This window comes from Aquarana catesbeiana, linkage group LG08, assembly GCF_042186555.1.
Source record: "Aquarana catesbeiana isolate 2022-GZ linkage group LG08, ASM4218655v1, whole genome shotgun sequence".
NCBI lineage: Eukaryota > Metazoa > Chordata > Amphibia > Anura > Ranidae > Aquarana > Aquarana catesbeiana.
The window spans coordinates 19,485,337-19,508,203 of record NC_133331.1 but is presented as its reverse complement, the minus strand read 5'-3'; positions in this window follow the sequence as shown (position 1 = coordinate 19,508,203).

Below are 22,867 nucleotides of genomic sequence, written 5' to 3'. Positions count from 1 at the left end.
TGAAGTGTATTGAGTGCTCTTCTTTCTCAGAGGTAACTCAGCAGAGGTGGTCCACTGCTAAGCATTCTGGGAAAGGGTACTTAAGGGGCAGACGCCATTTTTGGTTCTCTTTTACCTGCTGGCCCTCCTGGCCTAAAGGTGTGTGATAGTTTCTTTCCTTTCTCAGGACCATGCTGGCCCGAGGCTTCATTACTATGAGTAGGCCCAGAGGTCGTCTGGGGCTCATTGGTTTAGAGGTGGTCCTGTGCTGTCTATCCTGCGGGAAGAAGCCAAGCAATTGAGGAGATCCAGGGGAGGGACTCATCTTGGAGAGGACCATGTGGAAGGCTGGTGTCTCAAGAGGGGCCTGGCGACTCAATTGGAGGATGCATCTTAACCTAATCTACCGCACAGTACTGCCGGGTTGGCTTAAAGGTTCTGGTACTGTGTTGCTGTTCATCTAAAACTACTATGTCCTGTGGCAGAGGATCGTACAGTTATTTTGTTTTTCTAAAGTCTGTGGCAGAGACTTTTTGTTCGTGCTTCGCTCCGGCTGCTGGGTCAGTGAGAGAGACCTATCCGGGTGGGCAAAGATCTTTGGACTGAAGGTATATTCGTCTCTAAGATTTTCAATTCCTCAGTGATCTGAAAAAGGTCTTTGAATTTTCCTTGCACCCCCCTTCCACCTCTTCACTGCTACTTCTTTCAAGTTGTTTTTTTTCATTAAAGCATTGGAAAAATACTAAAGTGACTGGTGCATACATTGTCGGATACAAAGTTCAACATGGACTCTAGGTTCCTGATATGGTGAAACCACAGGTAAAGGGGTGATGGTAACAACCTGATTTAAATCAGCAGCTCTTTCGGGGGTCAGTGCTACAACAAGAAGAAACAATTTAGTGAAAAATAGATTATAGGGCCATCAGTATTATATGTGTATGGATTATTTTTAGAAAACAGTGTGGCTAATTTTAATAATCAGCCCTTTTGTACAGGATAAGTTTACTTTTGGAGGACAGTAACATATTTACCCACTTGAGTACCAGTCTGTAATACTCCTCCTTTATTATTTATTATTAAAGCAGTAGTAAACTGACATACTAGCACAATATGTGAAATTTACCTTAAAATGAAGCCCTCCAATGACACGCTGTCACCGCTGACAGGGCTTGCATCTTTACCCGGTCTTCCGTCCGCGTTGGCGGGCTCCGGTCCTTTGATTGGATGAGCATGCGTGTGGGAGCCGCTGTTCACGGCAAAGAACTCTGAAGGAAGCACATTATGAAATACTTACCTTAGAGCAAAGCCCTCCAGCGGCATGCTATCACGGCTGAGAGGGCTTCCATTTTCACTCAGTCTTCTTCCTTATTGGCTGCACCGTGATGCACCGCATTCACGCGGGAGTCACGGACCGCGGCACGAAGCTCTGAATGGATGGCACAGGTATGCCGTTCCTTCAGAGATCATTTGCCAATGACATCACCGGCTGTAAGCAATTTGAAAATATCCTAAATAGTGCAAGTTTAGGAGATATTTACTGTAGCGCACTACTCCCTTTGGATCTGCGGTGTTGTTCATTACCTTTATGTCAATTTACCCCGCTCTTCCTTCCCATGCAACTTTAACACGCCAGACAGTCTTTGTGCTTAATAAAACTGTAACTTTATTCTTGAACTCTGGTTAAGATAACAATGAATAGAGGATTTGATATGCCCCTATAAATTCTGGTTCCTATTCTTGTGCACTACCCATTTGTGAAATGACCAGCATCACTCTGAATAATGCTGTGGTTAGAGATTACAAAGTTCCAGGCCTCCACCGCCTAATTCTGCACTCTTGCTATCCATCCTTGTCAAATCTGGGAAGTGTCTCTTGCTAGGTCCTTTGACATAAAGCAAGTTTGACGGATCAGCACTACTGGGTTGCACTCCCTTTGCTCACTCCCATCAACACTCCATGGTACTCACAGAAAGTTGATTCCCAGTTTCCTCCATCCTCTTTACAGATACTTCTTCCTCCTCATGGTGAATCTTTCCTTTTGCTATCCAGCACTGGGGTCTCTGAACCACCCAGGCCTTCAAGCCTCCTCCAGACTCCCGAACTCCTCCTGCCATCCAGCACTGGGGTCTCTGAACCACCCAGGCCTTTAGGCCTCCTCCTGCTGCACTACATGGTTACAGCTTCTGGATCTCCTTGTACTCCCAGACTTCTCCCAGGAGGGGAGAACGCCCAAAACCCATCAGCTTCTACATGCTGACCTCCTCTGCCTCCAAACTTCCCAGACAGAACCCCAGGAAGCACGTGACCTCAGCTTATATGCGAGTCCTTCCCCTGCCAATTCAAAATTAATGATTGGTCCAGAGCTCTCCATACAAGCTGCCTGCCACTCAAGTCCCAAATCCTGCCTCTCTTCCAGAACATTTCACTGGAAAGATAAGGGGATTTCCTTGAGCCAGAGTGTAGATGGCACACCCCCCTCTATTCTAATACTCACACCCACAAATAAACAGGCCTAAGGGAAAACTGCATAGCCTTGGCCAAATGTACCCATCACTAACTACAGTAACACACTAAGCACCCACCTGAATGGGGTGGTCGCTACATTACTGTACCGACAGGTAAGCCTTATTATAGGCTTTCCTATAGGTACAAGTCAAAAAAAGGGTTTACGTCCATTTAAGTACCATCAAGTCCTAGTGACTGGATGAATGAGAGCTCTAAGAAGAAGTCGGCTTTGTGCTAGTCTTGCAAGATCCTCCAGTGTCATCCCCAAAGTTGTAGTCAATGTGTCCAAATAACTAGTAGTCAGTTAACATAAAGGTCTTGCGAGCTACTACTCGAATCCTCCCAATATGAAGTGTATATGCACAAATGTATCACATATGCATAATAATAGTCAGCCGCTGACACTGCTCGCAATCCCATATGTGCAACAATTATAACTCACCATATAGTGTCACACTAAACAAACATAAACATATATCCCTCAATATGATTAATAATAAATATCATATAAATTCATGCTATACAATCCAATGAAGTGCTACAGTGCTCAAAAGTACATAACATTCTATGTGCAAATCATGCTACATAGTGAAAGTCCATAATGTAGTGATAAATTATATGCCAAAAAATGATACTTGTGAGAGGTGCTCCAAACTTCAAAGAAAAAGCCAACACTCCAGTGCTTCCCCACTTTGTGAATGCCCTCAACTCAGGGTGTGTGACCGCACAATAAAGTTTGGTCAATACACGCTGACGAACCACCCCTGGGTTCTGTGAGAAAAGGCTGCTCAGATGTCCTGGGTCTTCCTAGATTGGTGTCCTTATAATAATGGAAAAAATGGACTGGATAGTGTGATACCTTTTAAAAATTGCTTTATTTAAAAATATCCCACAAATGGGTACTCACATGTGCAAGGTGCTTACATTGCACCAGACTATTATAGGCAGAATTGTGTGTGCCCGTGGGGCTACCATTCCGTTTCAGTGGCCTCCGCTGCTAGCAAAGGCTGCTACTGCTTCCCAAATGCAGTCCTATTCCCTCCCCAATGCGTGTCGACACAGGGAATCATGTGTCTTCCTCAGGGGGATGCTATTGGATGGCTCGCTTGACTAATAGAAAAAGGTGATCGTCAGCCATTTTAATTTAGTTCAAACTCCAAATTGAAGACATAATCACCCATATAATGGAGATCAGAGCTATTTCTAAATACTAGTGACTCAGAACGGCGATTAACCACTTCAGCCCCGGAAGATTTTCCTGCTTAATGACCGGGCCATTTTTTGCGATACGGCACTGGGTCGTTTTAACAGACAATTTTGCGGTCCTGTGACGTTGTACCCAAACAAAATTGACGTCCTTTTTTTCCCACAGCTTTCTTTTGGTAGTATTTGATCACCTCTGCGGTTTTTATTTTTTGTGCTATAAATAAAAAAAAGCGTAAATAAAAAAAAAAAAAACAATATTATTTACTTTTTGCTATAATTAATATCCCCAAAAATGTTTTTAAAAAACAAATTTCTTCATCAGTTTAGGCTGATATGTATTCTTCTACATATTTCTGGTAAAAAAAATCATAATAAGTGTATATTGATTGATTTGCGCAAAAGTTATCGCGTCTACAAAATTTTATGGCATTTTTCTTATTTTTATTTGCTTTACTAGTAATGGCGGTGATCAGTGATTTTTTGCAGGACTGCGACATTGCGGCGGACAGATCGGATACTTTTGACACCTTTTTGGGACCATTGACATCTACATATACAGCATTCAGTGATATAAAAATGCACTGATTACTGTGTAAATGTCACTGGCAGGAAAGGGTTTAACACTAGGGGCGATCAAGGGGTTAAATGTGTTCCCTTCTGAGTGTTTCTGACTGTGCGGGGACGGGACTGACTGGGGGAAGGAGACATATCACTGTTTATAATTACTACAAACAGCAGATGTGTACCCATACAGCATTTTGCGGGAACATTCCACTTTGCTGATGTATATCGGCGTGAGCCGTCGGCAAGTGGTTAAAACGGAACAGTGTCCCCTCAGGCTAATGTAATCAACATTACATAAATATTAATTAAAATAATAAAAAAAACTTATAATAATATATATTAGGTACTCAATGGTAAATATGATACTAAGTAAAATTGATAACAATTCCCCTTATCCATAGGACCCCACTTATACTAAATGTTCTCAATCTACCTCCTAAGTACTGGTCCCTATATATACCACTAAGCTAAGTAGGCTAATCAAAGAGGATGATAAAGGACTCTAACGCTGCCCAATGAGTACATAAAGGGCACAAGCGAACTCTATACCTAATATACAGGTAAACAGCACACTATTAATAAAGGGATCTAACCAATTTTGATTGCCCAATCATGTGGGCACACTGCCGGTTATAAAAATATATATTCCCAATGGCACCGATTACCATCACAGTGCATAAATAAATTTAAACATAAAAGGTACAGAAATGCATAAAACCATCCATGCACCCATGCGCATAATCAAATTGGCGAGTGGGCAGACTCATACCAGACCACATCAGGCATGAGTGAATAAACCCTCATATAAATCTACCCACCGGGGCTCAAACAATTTACCATTAGACCCCCAAAATGTCGCTTTATCACAAAGCAAGTGCCCCCACAAAATGTCTAAACACGGTGTCCCCACACAGTAAAAACATCTGTCCCAGTGATCAACATCTGCGCACATCAATGCCAGTGATCAACATCTGCGCACATCTGTCCCAGTGATCAACATCTGTCATCTGCGCACATCTGTCCCAGTAATCAACATCTGTCCCAGTAATCAACATATCATCTACATACATCTGTCTCAGTGATCAACATCTGTCATCTGCACACATCTGTCCCAGTGATCAACATCTGTTCCAGTAATCAACATCTGCACACTCTGTCCCAGTGATAAACATCTGCGCACATCTGTCCCAGTGATAAATATCTGCGCACATCTGTCCCAGTGATCATCATCTGCACACATCTGTCCCAGTGATCATCATCTGCACACATCTGTCCCAGTGATCAACATCTGCACACATCTGTACCAGTGATCAACATCTGCAACACATCTGTCCCAGTTATCAACATCTGTCATCTGCACACATTTGTCCCAGTGATCAACATCTGTTCCAGTAATTAACATCTGCACACATCTGTCCCAGTGACCAATATCTGTGCACATCTGTCCCAGCGATCAACATCTGTTGAATTGGGTAATTTTGTGGGTAATTCCATTATCCTGGTGCTCTAGGGCCTTCAAAATGAAATAACTAGTCAGGAAATTAGATGTGTAATTTCCACAGGTTATGTAAAAGGCTCACAAATGTGGTATCGCCATACTCAGGAGGAGTAGCACAATGTATTTTGAGGTGTAATTTTTGCTATTTACATGCTATGTGTTAGAAATATCGTATAATTTGACAACTTTGTGTAAAAAATAAATAAATTTAATTTTCTTTGCAAAAACTTGTGGCAAAAACTGCTTTCCAAAATGGGGTCATTTTGTGGACGTTTCCATTGTCCTGGGGCCTTCAAAGGTGTGATAGGTCATCATAAAATTAGATGTGTAAATAAAAAAAAAATATATTTTTTCATTTTCCAAAGCATTGTGGAAAAAAATTGCAACTTCAAAAATTTCACTTTACCTCTTACTAAATACTTTGGACTGTCTTCTTTCCAAAAAGGGGTCATATGGGGGGTATTTGTACTGTTCTGGCATTTTAGGGCCTCAAGAAATGAGAGGCTGTCAGTACAACAGGATTGATCAATTTTCAATGATATGTAGCATAGCTTCTAGACACTATAACATTCACATAAACCAATTATCATACACTTATCAGGATTTTTTTTTACCAAAGACATGTAGCACAATACATTCTGGCCTAAATTTATGACAAGTTTGATTTTATTTGATATTTTTTAAAACAGAAAGTAGAAAATATCTTTTTTATTTTCAAAATATTTGCTCTTTTTTCGCTTTATATTAGAAAAAATAAAATCCAATGGTGAATAAATTGCACCAAAAGAAAGCTCTATGTGTGTGAAAAAAAATTATAAAAATTTAATTTGGGTACAATTTAGCATGACTGAGTAATTGTCATTTAAAATGTGACAGTGCTGAAAGCTGAAAATTGGTCAGGGCAGAAAGGGGGTGAAAGTGTGTGGTTAATACACTCTTTTGTGGGTGTTTATTCACCTCAGTTTATTCTCTGTTTATATCACTGCACATGTTGGTTTCACAATTTATGTATATATATATATATATATATATTACCGCTACACTATAATATTTATATGTAATTGTGCACTATTCATGTCCTTTAGCGCAGTTTTTTTTTATATCTTTTTAATCATTCCCAATAACCTCTCTGAAAAAGGGCTTGGAGCTCCTGCACAATTGGGAAATTCTTCCAGAAGAAGCAGAAGATATCACAGATAAACTTCCTTGGACTAGACGCCCTTCCCAATGGCATAATACCCATGGTTGATGTCAGTGTTCACGTTCTTCATCTGGTAATGTCATAGCATTGAAGTCAAAGTGCATTGCTCTCTATACATTCCTATAAAATCTTTGCTCCCAGCAAAGTTGAGTATCCTGGTGTTCGGCTGAATGCTGAGATTATTCCCTCTTTGGTCAAGTACAGGATGTTCCTGTACCCTGACTTTAATTTTCAGTTGCTACCAGTTTGTCGCATGACTGTTTTATTGCTCATATGTGTGCTTTTTGTTTGATGAATACTTCCCTTCCTGGACACAGCCCTTCTTGCATCCAGATATCATTAGCATGTTAGTTCTAGAACACTTCGACTCTTCCAGCAGATGGCAGTACAGCAATCCTACAAACACCCATGTCCATTATAGATTTATGTCTTTTAATGTGAGAGGCTTGAACACTCCTTACAAATGCCGCGCCCTCTGGAAGGAGGCTGTCTCCGAGGAATGTGATGGTCTATGTATACAAAAGACATTTTGCAGACCTTAATTGGAGGGCCACCCTGAAAAAAAAATCTCACCAAAAATCCTAAAAAGCTTAAAAAAAAAACGTTTGAAAAAAAAGAATTTTTTAAGCTTACCTGAACCCTTGTTGCTAGGCAGTCTTCCTAATCTGCCTGTTCCTATTCCACGGCGTGTTCTGCTCCTAGCTGAGCAGCCCCGTTGCCTTCTGGGAACTGTGTGTGTTCCCAGAAAACCACAGGGCCATTCACAGATCGGCGCGCCGCTCGCGCGTGCGCAGTAGGAAACTGGCAGTGAAGCCGCAAGGCTCCACTGCCTGTTTCCCTTACCTAGGATGGTGGTGCCGGGACCCGAGAGCCGAGGGACGGGACGGCCTTGGGCGGCCGACATCGCGGGCACCCAGGACAGGTAAGTCTACTTATTTAAAGTCAGCAGCTACAGTGTTTGTAGCTGCTGACTTTAAAAAATTTTTTTAGCTGTCCGGAATCCCGCTTTAAAGTGGTTGTAAAGGCAGAAGGCTTTTTATCTTAATGCATTCAATGCAGCTCAGCTCGAGTGCCCCCATAGCAAGCTGCTTGCTGTGGGGGCACTCCACAGGAGGGAGGATATGGGCTGCTCTGTGCAAAATCACTGCACAGAGGAGGTAAGTATAATATGTTTGTTATTTTAATAGAAAAAAAAACAAGACTTTACCATCACTTTAAGGCAAGTTCCCACACGTGTTCACAGCTAATGGTAAATGTGTTGATGATCAGGGAAGATACCTGATCTTGGTGGCTGAACTTAACAACATTCCCTATACTGTGGTGAACTTATATGCCCCCAACAGGCATCCTACAAAGTGTTTCCTTAAGCTTTTGAAGCGAACAAGGAAAATGCAGAAGGGTAATATTGTTTTTTGTGGGGATTTTAACATGGTAATGAAAGTATCTATGGACTCCACTTTGAATGTGCGGCGGTGGCAGGGTTTAGGTTCCTTTTGTTTTAGAGAAATCCTACAGTGGGGAAAATAATTATGTGATCCCCTGCAGATTTTGTAAGTTTTCCCACTTACAAAGAAATGAAGGGTCTATACAATCATAGGTGTATTTTAAATGATAGAGACAGAATATCAACCAAAAATCCAGAAAAATCACATGATAGAAATGTTATAAATTAAGTTGCAGTTCAGTGAGTAAAATAAGTATTTGATCCCCAAGCAAAAACGGAAAATTGTATACTCACCTTTCGGTAATTTTCCTTTCCTGTCGTATCTTCATGGCAGCATACACTTTGGGTTGTGACTGTGCCCCCACAACCTGATAGGACCACATAGCTATAAATTGTAGAGAGGGCCCCCGCCCCAGTATTCTCCGTATATAGCACCTTAGAAGGGTGGGAGATTGTATGCTGCCATGAAGATACGACAGGAAAGGAAAATTACGGAAAGGTGAGTATACAATTTTCCATTTTCCTGTCGCATCATGGCAGCATACACTTTGGGGAGTAACTCGCAAAGACTGGGTGGGAATTCAAACTAAGTTTATTAACAAAGAATAGAAGAATTGGCCTGGATAACAGATCTTCCGAAATCCACTGTGGATAAGCAGGTGGAATCCACCTTGTAATGGGACATAAAGGTGTTCCTGGAAGACCAGGTAGCCGCTGTGCAAATTGTCTCCGCCGAAACTCTACAATATGCTGCCCAGGAGGTTGCCACTGCCCTGGTGGAGTGTGCCCTTAAGCCCTCAGGTATTTGATGGTTACTCAGTGAATAAGTCCTCTTGATGGTCTTTACTAGCCATGAAGCAATGGTGCGTGAGGATGCCGCTTGACCCCTCCTGAATCCATGCGGAATGATTAGGAGGCTCTCCGACTTTCTGATGGATTTGGTTGCCGAGAGATACTCCAAGACGGTACCTTTGACATCTAGTGGGTGCGGATCTCCCTGATCCATGCTGAGTGCTGGAAGATTAATCTCCTGGTTGAAATGAAAAGATGAGGATACCTTGGGGATGAAACGATCCGAAGGTCTTAGGACTAGCATGTCTGGAAAAACAACCAGATATGGTTCACTAACCATTAGAGCTTGCATCTCTGACACCCTCTTTGCTGATGTTATGGCTATTAAGAATGAAACTTTCAGCGTTAGATCCCAGAGGGATATGCTTTCCATTTGGAAAAAGGGTTCCTTGGATAGTGCCTCCAAAACGACTGAGAGATCCCAAACTGGGAATGACGGTTTTCTGGGGGGCCTCAGTTTTAGACAGGCCCTTTGGAACTGAATCACAAGATCACATTTAACTCCCATCAAGGTGGACAGGGCCGATACCTGGACCTTCAGGGTGCTTGACCTAAGGCCTTTCTCTAGGCCTAATTGAAGAAATTCCAAGACCTGAGACACCGACGGGGAGGACGAGTCCCAACCTTGCTGTTGAGTGAAGGAGACAAATTTTTCCCAGACCATCTGTATGTGTTGTTGGTGGTAGGTCTTCTGGCCTGGAGTAAGGTATCCGCCACCTTCTGGGAACAGCCTTGCTCTAGGTACCTAGCCCTTTCAGTCTCCAGGCCATCAAATGTAGCTTCTCCGGGTTCGGGTGAAGAAGATGCCCCTGGGGGAGCAGGTCCATCGACAATGGGAGAGGCAGGGGATCTGCCGTGCTCAGCTACATGAGGGTAGTAAACCATGGGCTCCTCGGCCAGAAAGGAATTACTGCTACCACCAATGCCGTTGACTTCTTGAGCCTCAGGAGGAATCTCGCTATGAGAGGAGTCGGAGGGAAAATGTACCCCAGGTGAAAATCCCAGGGGTGTTGGAGGCAATCCGTCCCCTCCGCCGAAGGAAATGGTATCCTTTATAGAAATCTCTGGCATTTTGTGTTCTCCGGAGTTGCAGCTAGGTCTATCTCTGGTGAACCCCAGGTCTGGGATATGAGAGCATAGGCTTGTGGACTCAGAGACCACTCGTTGTTGGAGGAGAAATTCCTGCTCAGCGAGTCAGCCAAGGTGTTCTGGACTCCAGGAACATAAACTGCCCTTAGGTCCAACAGATTCAGCTGTGCCCATTCTAGAACAGGACGGACCTCCTGCATCATGGACCTGCTTCTGGTGCCCCCCTGCCTGTTGATGTAGGTGACAGCCACCTTGTTGTCCATCCTCAGAAGGACATGCTTCTCCCTCAAGTGAAAACTGAAGGCCAGGAGAGCCTGAAACGCTGCCCTCATCTCCAGAACATTCGACACTGAATCCTGTGTCCTGAAAGGCTAGCGGCCCTGAGCCACGAAGTCCTGATAGTGTGCTCCTCATCCCTGCAGACTGGCATCTGAGGTCACCGTCTCTTGATGAGGAGGGATTATATGCTTGCATCTTCTCAAATTGTGAGGTCGTGTCCACCACCTCAATGATTGTTTTACCTCCTGAGAGATGAAGATTGGCTGGGAAATTGATGTACCATTCCACTGGTGCAGGAAGGAGATCTGGAGAGGCCTTGAGTTCCATTGTGCCCATTGGACCATTGGAATGGTGGACGCTAGGGAGCCCAGGACACTGAGACATGTCCTGGCCAGAAGCACTGTAGCAGAGATTGCCCTTTTCACCTTTTGTATTAGGAGGGGAATTTTTTTCTGTGGAAGTTCTACTGTGTTCTCCCTTGTGTCCAGTTCGGCTCCCAGAAAGACCATTCTCTGTGTGGGATGGATGTTGCTCTTTTTCCAATTTATCAGCCACCCTAGGGACTGTAATGTGGAGACCAGAATTTCCCGATGTTGGACGAGAGAGTCCTGGCCGTCTGAGAGAAGTAGGATGTCGTCCAGGTAATGGTGGACCCTCAGCCCCTTTTCTCTCAGGTGGGCTATTACAGGTAATAGGACCTTTGTAAACGTCCTGGGTGCGGTAGAGATCCCGAATGGGAGGCTTCGGAATTGGAAGTGCCGATGGTTTAGGGTAAAACGGAGGAACTTTTGGAATTCGGTATGGATAGGGATATGTAGATATGCGTCCTGGAGGTCGATTGACAGCATCCAATCCCCCAGGTTTATTGCTTGGAGGATTGATTGAAGACTTTCCATCCTGAACGTTTCTATTTGTATCGACCGGTTGAGGTTTTTTAGATCCAAGACTGGACAAAAGTCCCCTGACTTCTTTTTCACTAAGAAAAGTGGGGAATAGAAACCCTTGCCTTTTTGAGATAGCGGTACCTCCACTATTGCTTGTTTTTGGAGCAGATCTTGAATATACTGGACCAAGGATAGTCTTTTTTCTTGAGAAGGAGGAAGTCTGGTTGAGCAGAATTGATCTCTTGGAGGGCGACCTCTGAATGCTCACCTGTGCCCGAAATGAATGGTGGACACCGTCCATGGGTCTTTTATCATTCCCGCCCAAACCAGCTTGAACTTTGTGAGTCTGGCACCCACTACCGCTGGTTGGGCGGGCGAACCTTCAAAAGGACTTCTGGTCATTGGAGGCAGGGGTCTTGGGCTTCTGGAATTTGAGGAAGGACGTCCGGGGGTTCTTCCAACTCCTTCTGTATTTCTTCCCGGGTCTATAGGATTTTGCATCCCTGTATCTCTCCGGAAGATTACGCTTAAAGGGAGGCGGCCTCTGTTGTTTCGGCCTTCTGTCTGATGGTATGAGACCCGACTTCCCGCCTGTCACCTTAGAGATTGCAGTATCCAGCTTCGTCCCGAAGAGGTTTACCCCATCATACGGAATCCTGCACCAGTTGGTTTTTGAGGCAGGGTCAGCTGACCAAGGTTTAAGCCATAGCGCCCTTCTGGCCATTACACTAGCTAACATGAACCTTGATGCGGATCTAATAGTATCCACGGAGGCTTCCGCCACAAAATCTCCCGCAATTCTAAGTTCTTGTAAGGCCTTAGTGATCTGCTCTTGATCTGCGCCCTCAGTGACGAGCCTTGCCGTAGCTGAAGACCAGCTGGAGATAGCTTTTCCGACAGCAGCTAATGCCACCGCTGGTCTGCAGGCACCTCCTGCGAACAGGTAAGCCTTCTTAAGGTTTGTATCCACCTTCCTGTCGAGCACGTCTCTGAACGTCACTGCATCTTCAATGGGGAGCGTCACGTGCCTGGCTAGACGCATCAAAGATGCATCCACTACTGGAGGAGAAACCAAAGGGGATACTTTGGGTTCCTTGAGCGGGTACAGTTTGGTAAGTCTGTTGGACAGTATAAATTTCTTTTCTGGATTCTGCCACTCCTCCTTAATCAGTTCATCTAACTCATCGATGAACGAGAAAGCCTCCGGAACTTTCTTGAGGTTTGGGAAATACTTCCTCTGTTTCTGCTGTACTTCCTTAGGCTCCTCCCAGTTTATCGCTTCCTTAACCGATCTGACGAACGGTTCTATGAGCGCAAAATCAAAGCCAGCTGATGCTTCCAGCTCCTCATCATCCGACGGGAAATCTTGATCTCTTGATGTACTGGGATTGGTAGGTGAGGCGCTATGGGCCGTAAACTCTACATCAGGAGTTGAGACCTGGGGAGTAGAGACTCCAGGAATCCAGCTCTTTCTCCCTGGTGGCTTCATCCATGCACCTGCGACAGGCCAGTTTATCTGGGAGGGCTGTGGCCTCGCATACCCAGCAAGCGTTCCCGGCTGGGCGGGAAGGGTGCGCAGAAGATTGGTGTCTTCGTGCAGGGGATCTTCTGTGGTAGGAACGGCTATGTCTTGAATAGGATCGACGCCTTCTACAGCTTCCCCTGTGGCCTGAACTACTTCTTCCGCGTGAGCGGCTGCGTCTATGGCCGGAGCGGCTTCTCCTGTGCGAAGACTCTCTTTGCCTTGACTTGGATGATCTTGGGAACCTGACAGGGCTGACCAATTAGGCAGCGTTAGTACGATCCTGCTCTCTTTTTCAATCTTCTCTACTTACCACTGGAATCCCCCCCTTTACCTATTAGGCTGATGGTGACCTGCTGGGGCAGCGGCCTCCATAGGAGAGGAAGGTGAGCACCTGAGAGGGATACAGGAAGGTAAGAGCATGCAAACAGACCCCAAAAAGACAGTGCATAGGTAGCAGACACTTACCCAGAGGGGGGGTACTTCAAGAATGCAGCAAGTTGAAAAACAGCTGTCAGAAGTCTTCCAGGAAGCAAGGAGAGCTCAGAATGACAAACAGGGCTTTTTAAAATTGCTGCCATGGCCGCCGAGGTCACAACCTGCTCGCGCACGCGCAGTAGCGGCGAGAGGCGCGAGGCGCCATCTTGGATACTGGCAAAACCGAAAGGACGCCCTGAGGGTGTGCCCTGCGCATGCGCAGAAGCACAGAGATGCTCGGGAAGCCTGTAGGGAGACACAGAGGGACTACAGAGCCCAGCAAAAGAAAAAAAGTGAAGGAAAAGAACCTGGAGACCGCTGCACAACAACTAAGTCTGTTTAAGGCTTATACTGGAGCCGCAACATACCCCCGAGATCACCAGAGGGGGGTTCCTTCCATCTAGCTCGTTTAGAGGCTGTACAGGTAAGGACTTCCACCCAGGAGAGGCTAGAACCTGGCTGGGGCGAATGCGGTAAGGGGGTGCTTCTTAATCCATTCGGTCCTGACACGTGAGGAAAAATAAGAGAATACTGGGGCGGGGGCCCTCTCTACAATTTATAGCTACGTGGTCCTATCAGGTTGTGGGGGCGGAGTCACAACCCAAAGTGTATGCTGCCATGATGCGACAGGAAACATGATTTAGTACTTGGTGGAGAAACCCTTCTTGGCAAGCACAGAGGTCAGACATTTCTTGTAGTTGGTGACCAGGTTTGCACACATCTCAGGAGGGATTTGGTCCACTCTTCTTTACAGATCTTCTCTAAATCTTTAAGGTCTCTTTAATGTCGCTTGGCAATTCGAAGTTTCAGCTCCCTCCATACATTTTCTATAGGATTAAAAGTGATTGTAAAGTCTCGTTTTTTTTTTAAATAACAAACCTGTTATATTTACCTGCTCTATTCAGTTGGTTTTTCACAGAGCAGCCTGGATACTCCTCTTCTCGGATCTCTCTTCGGTGCTCCTGGTCTCTCCCTCCTTTTGATTTCCCCCACAGCAAGCAGCTTGCTATGGGGGCACCCAAGCCGAGTCACAGCTCCCTGTGTCCATTCAGACACGGAGCCACAGCCCAGCCCGCCCCCTCTCTCTCATGAATGGCTTACTGATTTTAATTGACAGCAGCGGGTGCAAATTGCGCTGCGCTGCTGTCTTAGCCAATGAGGAGGGGAGTCCCGGGCAGCTTAGACACTCCTACAACATCGCTGGAAAAAGACGGGCTCAGGTAAGTATTAGGGGGCTAAAGGGGACTGCTACACACAGAAGATTTTTTATCTTAATGCAAAGAATGCATTAAGATAAAAAAAACTTCTGCCATTACAATCCCTTTAAGGTCTGGAGACTGGCTAGGCTACTCCATGACCTTAATGTGCTTCTTCTTGAGCCACTTCTTTGTTGCCTTGGCGGTATGTTTTGGGTCATTGTCATGCTGAAAGACCCATCCATGACCCATCTTCAGTGTTCTGGCTGAGGGAAGAAGGTACTCTTCGAAGATTTTACAATACATGGCCCCTTAATGCGGCAAAGTCAGTCTGTACCTTTAGCAGAGAAACAGCCCCAAAGCATAATGTTTCCATCTCAGTGCTTGACTGTAGGGATGGTGTTCTAAGGGTCATAGTCATAATTTTTCTTCCTCCAAACACGGCGAGTCCCCCTCCTCAAGAAGGCACATGTACAGTCATGCCAATGAACATCTAAATGATTCAGAGAAGGATTGGGAGAAGGTGCTGTGGTCAGATGAGTCCAAAATTGAGCTCTTTGGCATTATCTCAAGTTACCGTATTTGGATGAAGAAAAATGCTGACTATGACCCTAAGAACGTACCCTAAGTGAAGGTAAAAGCAAACCCCAAATTTTGGATTGTCCCCATGAAAGTAATAGAGGTTGTGACGGACCCCCCCCCCATACTCAAGAAGAGTATGTCTGCCATATATGCTTCCTTTGTACAGTACCAGCACAATCCAAGACCCCTTAGCTCACCCATTCACTTGTCAAGACATCAGTGTAGGGTGAAGAAGCATAAGACTGTTTATTCAAACACAGGTACAAAGAGATATACAGTGCCTTGCAAAAGTGTTCACCCCCTTGGCATTTTTCGTGTTTTGTTGCCTCACAACCTGGAATTAACATGGATTGTTTGAGGATTTGCATCATTTAATTTACAGAACATGCCCACAACTTTGAAGATGTTTTTTTTTTTTTTTATTGCAAATAAACAACAAATAGGACAAAATAACAGAAAAAGTCAATGTGCATAACTATTTACCCCCCTAAAGTAAATACTTTGTAGAGCCACATTTGTGGCTATCACAGCTCCAAGTCGCTTTGGATAAGTCTCTATGAGCTTGTCACATCTTCCCACTGGGATTTTTGCCCATTCCTCCTTGCAAAACTGCTCCAGCTCCTTTAACCACTTCGCGCCCGCGCTATAGCCGAAAGACGGCTGCAGCGCGGACGCTATCTGCTGGGTGGACGTCCCTGGACGTCCAGCTGTTTACTTGCGCAATGCGCGCTCCCGCGGGCACGCATCGCGGAAGTTCTGTGCTGGCCGTGTCCCTCGGACACAGCCAGTCACAGATCGCCGTAAACGGCCAATGACAGCGGCCGTTTACAGTGCGATCGGCGGTGCCAATGAGAGAGGATCTCATATGTAAACATATGAGATCATTTCTCATCGCCGGCTCTCCCTCCTCACACAGAGACAGCATGTGAGGAGGGAGAGCGAACCGCTGCAGCGGTGAGTGGGAAAAAAAACTAAAAAAAGTTGTCAGTGTCTCCTGTCATCCCTCCCCACTGTCTGTCGCCAGTGCCATCTGTCCCAACTGCCATCCCTCCCCAGTGCTATCCCTCCCCAGTGCCATCTGTCCACAGTGCCATCCCTCCCCACTGCCATCCCTCCCCACTGCCATCCCTCCCCAGTGCCATCTGTCCCCAGTGCCATCCCTCCCCACTGCCATCCCTCCCCAGTGCCATCCCTCCCCACTGCCATCCCTCCCCACTGCCATCTGTCCCCAGTGCCATCCCTCCCCACTGCCATCCCTCCCCAGTGCCATCCCTCCCCAGTGCCATCCATCCCCAGTGCCACGTATCAGTGGCATCTGTCATCAGTGTCATGTGTCATCAGTGCCACGTATTAGTGCCATCTGTCATGAGTGCCACCTGTCATTAGTGCCACGTATTAGTGCCATCTGTCATCAGTGCCACGTATTAGTGCCATCTGTCATCAGTGCCATCTGTCATCACTGCCACGTGTCATTAGTGCCACATATTAGTGCCATCTGTCATCAGTGTCAAGTGTCATCAGTGCCACGTATTAGTGCCATCTGTCAGTGCCACGTATTAGTGCCAAATGTCATCAGTGCCACGTATTAGTGCCATCTGTCATCAGTGTCATCAGTGCCACATATTAGTGCCATCTGTCATCAATGCCACATCAGTGTCATCAGTGCCACGTATCAGTGCCATCTGTCATCAGTGCCACGTCAGTGTCATCAGTGCCACGTATCAGTGCCATCTGTCATCAGTGTCACGTGTCATTGTCCTGGTGCTCCAGGGCCTTCAAAAGTGTAATAGGTAGTCAACAAGTTAGATGTGTAATTTATGCTCCTAGAACACGTGATGGCGCTCCCTGCATGTTGGGCCTCTCTATGTGGCCAGGCTGTGAAAAAGTCCCACACATGTGGTATCGCCGTACTCAGGAGGAGTAGCAGAATGTATTTTGGGGCTTTATTTGTGGTATACACATGTAATGTGAGAGAAATAACTTATTACAATGACAATTTTGTAGGGGGGAAAAAAAAAAATCTTCATTTTGCAAAGAATTGTGGGAAAAAATGACAACATCAAAAAGCTCACCATGCCTCTTACTAAATACCTTGGAATGTCTACTTTCAAAAAAGGGGTCATTTGGGGGGTATGTGTACTTTCCTGGCTTGTTAGGGTCGCAAGAAATGAGATAGGCCACCAGTACATCAGGTGTGATCAATTTTTTATGATTTGCACCATAACTTGTAGACTCTCTAACTTTCACAAAGACCAAATAATATCCACTAATTTGGGTTATTTTTACCAAAGATATGTAGCAGTATAAATTGTGGCCAAAATTTATAAAGAAAAATTAATAATTTGTAAAATTTTTTCACAGAAACTAAGAAAAATGCGTTTTTTTTCAAAATTTTCGGTCTTTTTTTATTTATAGCGCAAAAAATAAAAAACCCAGAGGTAATCAAATACCACCAAAAGAAAGCTCTATTTGTATGAAAAAAAGGACAAAAAATTCATTTGGGTACCGTATTACATGACTGAGTAATTGTCATTCAAAGTGTGAGAGCACCGAAAAGGTGAAAATTGGTCTGGGCAGGAGGGGGGTTTAAGTGCCTAATAGGCAAGTGGTTAAGTTGGATGGTTTGAGCTTGTGAACAGCAATCTTTAAGTCTGACCACAGATTTTTTATTGGATTGAGGTCTGGGCTTTGACTAGGCCATTCCAACACATTTACTTGTTTCCCCTTAAACCACTCAAGTGTTGCTTTAGCAGTGTGTTTGGGGTCATTGTCCTGCTAAAACGTGAACCCCCGTCCTAGCCTCAATTCACACACACAGTGGTACAGGTTTTGCTCAAGAATATCCCTGTATTTAGCACCATCCATCTTTCCCTCAACTCTGACCAGTTTCCCAGTCCGGACTGCTGAAAAACATCCCCATCCATGGTGTTCTTTGGGTGATGTGATGTGTTGGGTTTGCGGCAGACATAGCGTTTTCTTTGATGGCCAAAAAGTTCAATTTTAGTCTCGTCAGACCAGAGCACCTTCCTCCATACATTTTTGGAGTCTCCCACATGCCTTTTCGCAAACTCAAAACATGCCATTTTGTTTTTTTGCTGAAAGTAATGGCTTTCTTCTGGCCACCCTGCCATAAAGCCCAACTCTATGGAGCGTACGGCTTATTGTCATCCTATGTACAGATACTCCAGTCTCTGCTGGGGAACTCTGCAGCTCCTCCAGGGTTACCTTAGGTCTCTGTGTTGCCTCTCTATGATTAATGCCCTCCTTGGCCTGTCCGTGAGTTTTGGTGTGCGGCCGCCTCTTGGCAGGTTTGCTGTTGTGAGAGAGTCATCACTGCTCCAGGAGGATTTGACAGGCAAGAGGTGAATCCTTCTCGGTTTGGAGGTTGTCGGTGCTGGCTATTGCTAGTGGCAATGAAACATAAATAAATGCTGGACAGCCGCACTCGTAGGTTTGCTTCGTTTATTCAACAGGTTCACATCAAATTCAAATGACAGCAGACAGGAAAAGAGCTGACATTTCTCACTAAACGTTAGTGCTTACTCATAGCTTAAGCTATGAGTAAGCACTAACGTTTAGTGCGAAACGTCAGCTCTTTTCCTGTCTGCTGTCATTTGAATTTGATGTGAACCTGTTGAATAAACGAAGCAAACCTACAAGTGCGGCTGTCCAGCATTTATTTAGGTTTGCTGTTGTGCCATGTTCTTTCCCTTTGGTTATGATAGATTTGATGGTGCTCCTAGGGATCATGAAAGATTTGGATTTTTTTTTTTTTTTTCTCAAATATTTTTTTTATTAAAGAAATTGCAGATTACAAATAGTAGGATAAGGAACCGGACAATAATACATACAGAAAATGCATTAGGAACAATCATATATAGCGATAATTACAACGGGAACATGAAGTGAAGGAGAAATAATGATCAGAGGTTAAAGTGGTACACATAAAAAAAATTATTAAGGATTACTTGGACCTTGAAAATGCCGTTAGGCGATCAATTGGGTTCTAAGGTTTACGAGTGAGCTCATATGAACGTGGAGTAGCAAGTCAATCCGTGAGACCAAGTATCATGTCTCAGCCACACGCACCTCTAACGGGAACTAACTGTGCGCGGGGGGGGACTATGTTCCTTAGAAGTTATATCTTAGATAGGTCAGTATCTCTGTCTTTGTTTACGTAAGGTAAAGCCCCACATGTTTGGTGGGTAAGTCCTTTTACTGTTCATGGGTTTTTAATGTGATGTTCCTTGTCTGGGATTTGCCTGTGTAGGAAACAAAAGTATATGGGGATTAGGAAGGTAAAGGGAGGGGAAGGGAAAGGAATGGGAGGGAAGGAGCCTGGTCATTGTTGGGAGTAGGTTTTAAGAGTTCAATCATTTTGCATCGTATATAGTCCCCCAGGTCAAGCTATGGGGAATTTGAGAAGATATTTTTGTATTCTGTTGATTCTTTAAAAAGTAACCAGTATGCCCAAAATGTAGAGAATTTAGTGGGGGTATCGCAGGCCTGATGGATGAGATTTTCCATCTCTGCTATTCTCCCTATGATTTGGATATTTTTTATAACCTAACCCTGACTTGTACTTCTCAACAACATTGTCCCTTACTTGTTTGGAGAGTACCTTGGTCTTCATGGCAGTGTTTGGTTAGTGGTGCCTCTTGCTTAGGCGTTGCAGCCTCTGGGGCCTTTCAAAAAGGTGTGTATATGTAATGACAGATCATGTGACACTTAGATTGCACACAGGTGGACATCATTTCACTTCTGAAGGTAATTGGTTGCACCAGAGCTTTTTATGGGCTTCATAACAATGGGGGTGAACACATGCCAATTATCATAGTTACATAGTTACATAGTAGGTGAGGTTGAAAAAAGACACAAGTCCATCAAGTCCAACCTATGTGTGTGATTATATGTCAGTATTACATTACATATGCCTGTATGTTGCGGTCATTCAGGTGATTATCTAATAGTTTCTTGAAGCTATCAATGCTCCCCGCTGAGACCACCGCCTGTGGAAGGGAATTCCACATCCTTGCCGCTCTTACAGTAAAGAACCCTCTACGTAGTTTAAGGTTTTAAGGTAAAAACCTAGGTAAGGTAAAGTTTTATCCCTATTGTGGGGTCACCAGTACAGTATTTGTAAATTGAAATCATATCCCCTCTCAAGCGTCTCTTCTCCAGAGAGAATAAGTTCTATCAAAAAACTATCAGTTTTTTATTTCTGAAAAAGTTTTATGTATATATTTTTATATAAGAAACAGTGGAAAACAAGACCGCCTCTATCCCCCACTACTCTGCGCCAGGGTTTGCTGAGAGATGTGATGTAGACAAAGCAGCTGCTTAAAATCAAATCAACAATAGTATGTAGGCAATAAAATCATAGAGAACAATACTATAATAATAACCGATGCCCTAAACAGTCTCTAATCACTTATTACAGCAGCGCTATGTGTAAAGATGGTCCAAACACATTTGTAACGTTAATGATAAAGGAGATCCACAAAAGTTCAAGTAGCTGTGATCTATTGTAGTGGAGAGCCTCTTTCACCAAGGATAATCACCACGTGCAGGGGACATCTCCCCAATGAAATTGCACTCACCACAAGGACGGCAAACATAAGCCTTTAAAATAAACGCTTCCTTTCTCCTTCGTCCAACCACCAGATGTCAATCACATTCATAGATGATACCGCAATACATATGGGAGGAATGAAATAACCAGATAGTGTAATATTGCTAAGACAATTTTATTAAATCATTCAACATATTCCCCCTTAAGCTTATATGCATACCAGATATGCAGAAAAAACGAGCATGTTAATAAAGTGCACTGTGCCTTGTAATCCCGTTTCCTGGGAGGTCCTCTGGAGCGTCTGCTGGATATTAAAACCAGCTTACTTCCTCGTTCCTCTCGGGTACTTGGAACGCACGCGTCACTTCCGGTGAATTATGTCACTGACGCATTTCGTCACTTCCGGACGTCGTCTGAGGGCGTAATTCACCATCTGAGTGGCCAGTTTTTATGTAAGCGTCAACGGTATCAGCCAATCATATCAGCTCCGCTGATCGGACCACTCCCCCCTGTGATTTCGCCCTAAGGACTGTCAGCAAAGGGGGATGTATACTTGGTCAAACCGTCAGTGAAGCTAAATACTAATGGGCACCGCAACGTTATCTATACTGGCTAAAATTGGAAGTTGACACATCATGCCATTATGGGTGCTAGTATTATCATATGTAGTTTTGGCGTGCGGACATGGTTTTTTTGTGTATAAACATTATAATAAACTATCCGCTAGCCACAAGATGAAATGTACCCCAACCTAATCACGGCTAGTGTGTCTATATGGTGAGATGTGATTATACAGCATAAATATGAATAAATACATCAAGTGTCAAAGACAATACACAGGTAAAAGAATTCCTTACAGTATTAATACTGCTAACATCATGCTGCCATAAAATAATCAACATAAACGGCAAACGGCATAAATTGTTATACAAATTATAGAACCCAGTATGTTGGTATGGATATCCAAAATAAGTACCAGAATGCTGGTAAAATTATCTAAACGAAAGATGAAAATTAAAATAAAAATAAAAAGATGGAGACTGACCTACTTAAAAACATCTAGTAGGTATGTAAAATAATGAATTTTAAAAATTTAAAAATTTACATATAAAATTTACATGTAAAATAAAAAATTTGTATAAAAATTTATAAAAACACAATGAATACAAAAACCAAAAATCACTTCGATAAAGACCCACTGTCTAGAACTCATGTCTATGTTATATAACATTACTAAAAGACCCTAAAAGTAATTATGATTATGTGTCGATAATAAAACAGTTTATATCGAGCTCAATGTTGAGACCCTTGGGGGAGAGCACATCCACAGAATGGATCCACCGAGTCTCGAGTTTAGATAGTTCACGGATACGGTTTATGCCTCTCCAGTGGGTTTGTAAGTGCTCGACCCCCCAAAATTCCAGCCCTGCTGGGTCTCTGTTGTGTTTAAACTTAAAGTGCAATGAGACATTGTGGTCCTTGTAGCCGTTTTTAATATTATTAATATGCTCAGAGACTTTGATTCATAGTAGCCTCTTCGTGCGGCCTATATAAATGAGACCGCAGGGGCATCTGAGAGCATAGACCACATAAGTGCTATTGCACGTTATAAATTGTTTAATGTCGAAGGCACGGTCATTCGTAGGCGACACAAAATTTTTGATTCCTCTTAATGGTTTAGCGACTTCTCTGCAAGCTTTGCATTTTCTGCAAGCAAAGAACCCGTTTCGGTCCCAGAATGACTGGGGACGTTCAGGAGGATCTATGACCTTTCTTACTATTTTATCGCCAAAGCTAGTGGCCTTTCTGTAGATAAACTGAGGTGTAGATGGAAGTACCGCGGTGAGTTTCTTATCCATTAGGAGTACGTGCCAGTGCTTTTTAAAGATCTCTTCCACTTCCTTATACTGAGAGTGGAATTGGGAGGTGAAGCCCCATTCCTTACTACGGTTTTTTTCAATAGTCTCGGGTGTATCCAGGCTCCCCTGATCCTTCTCTTGTAAACACGATGTTCTTG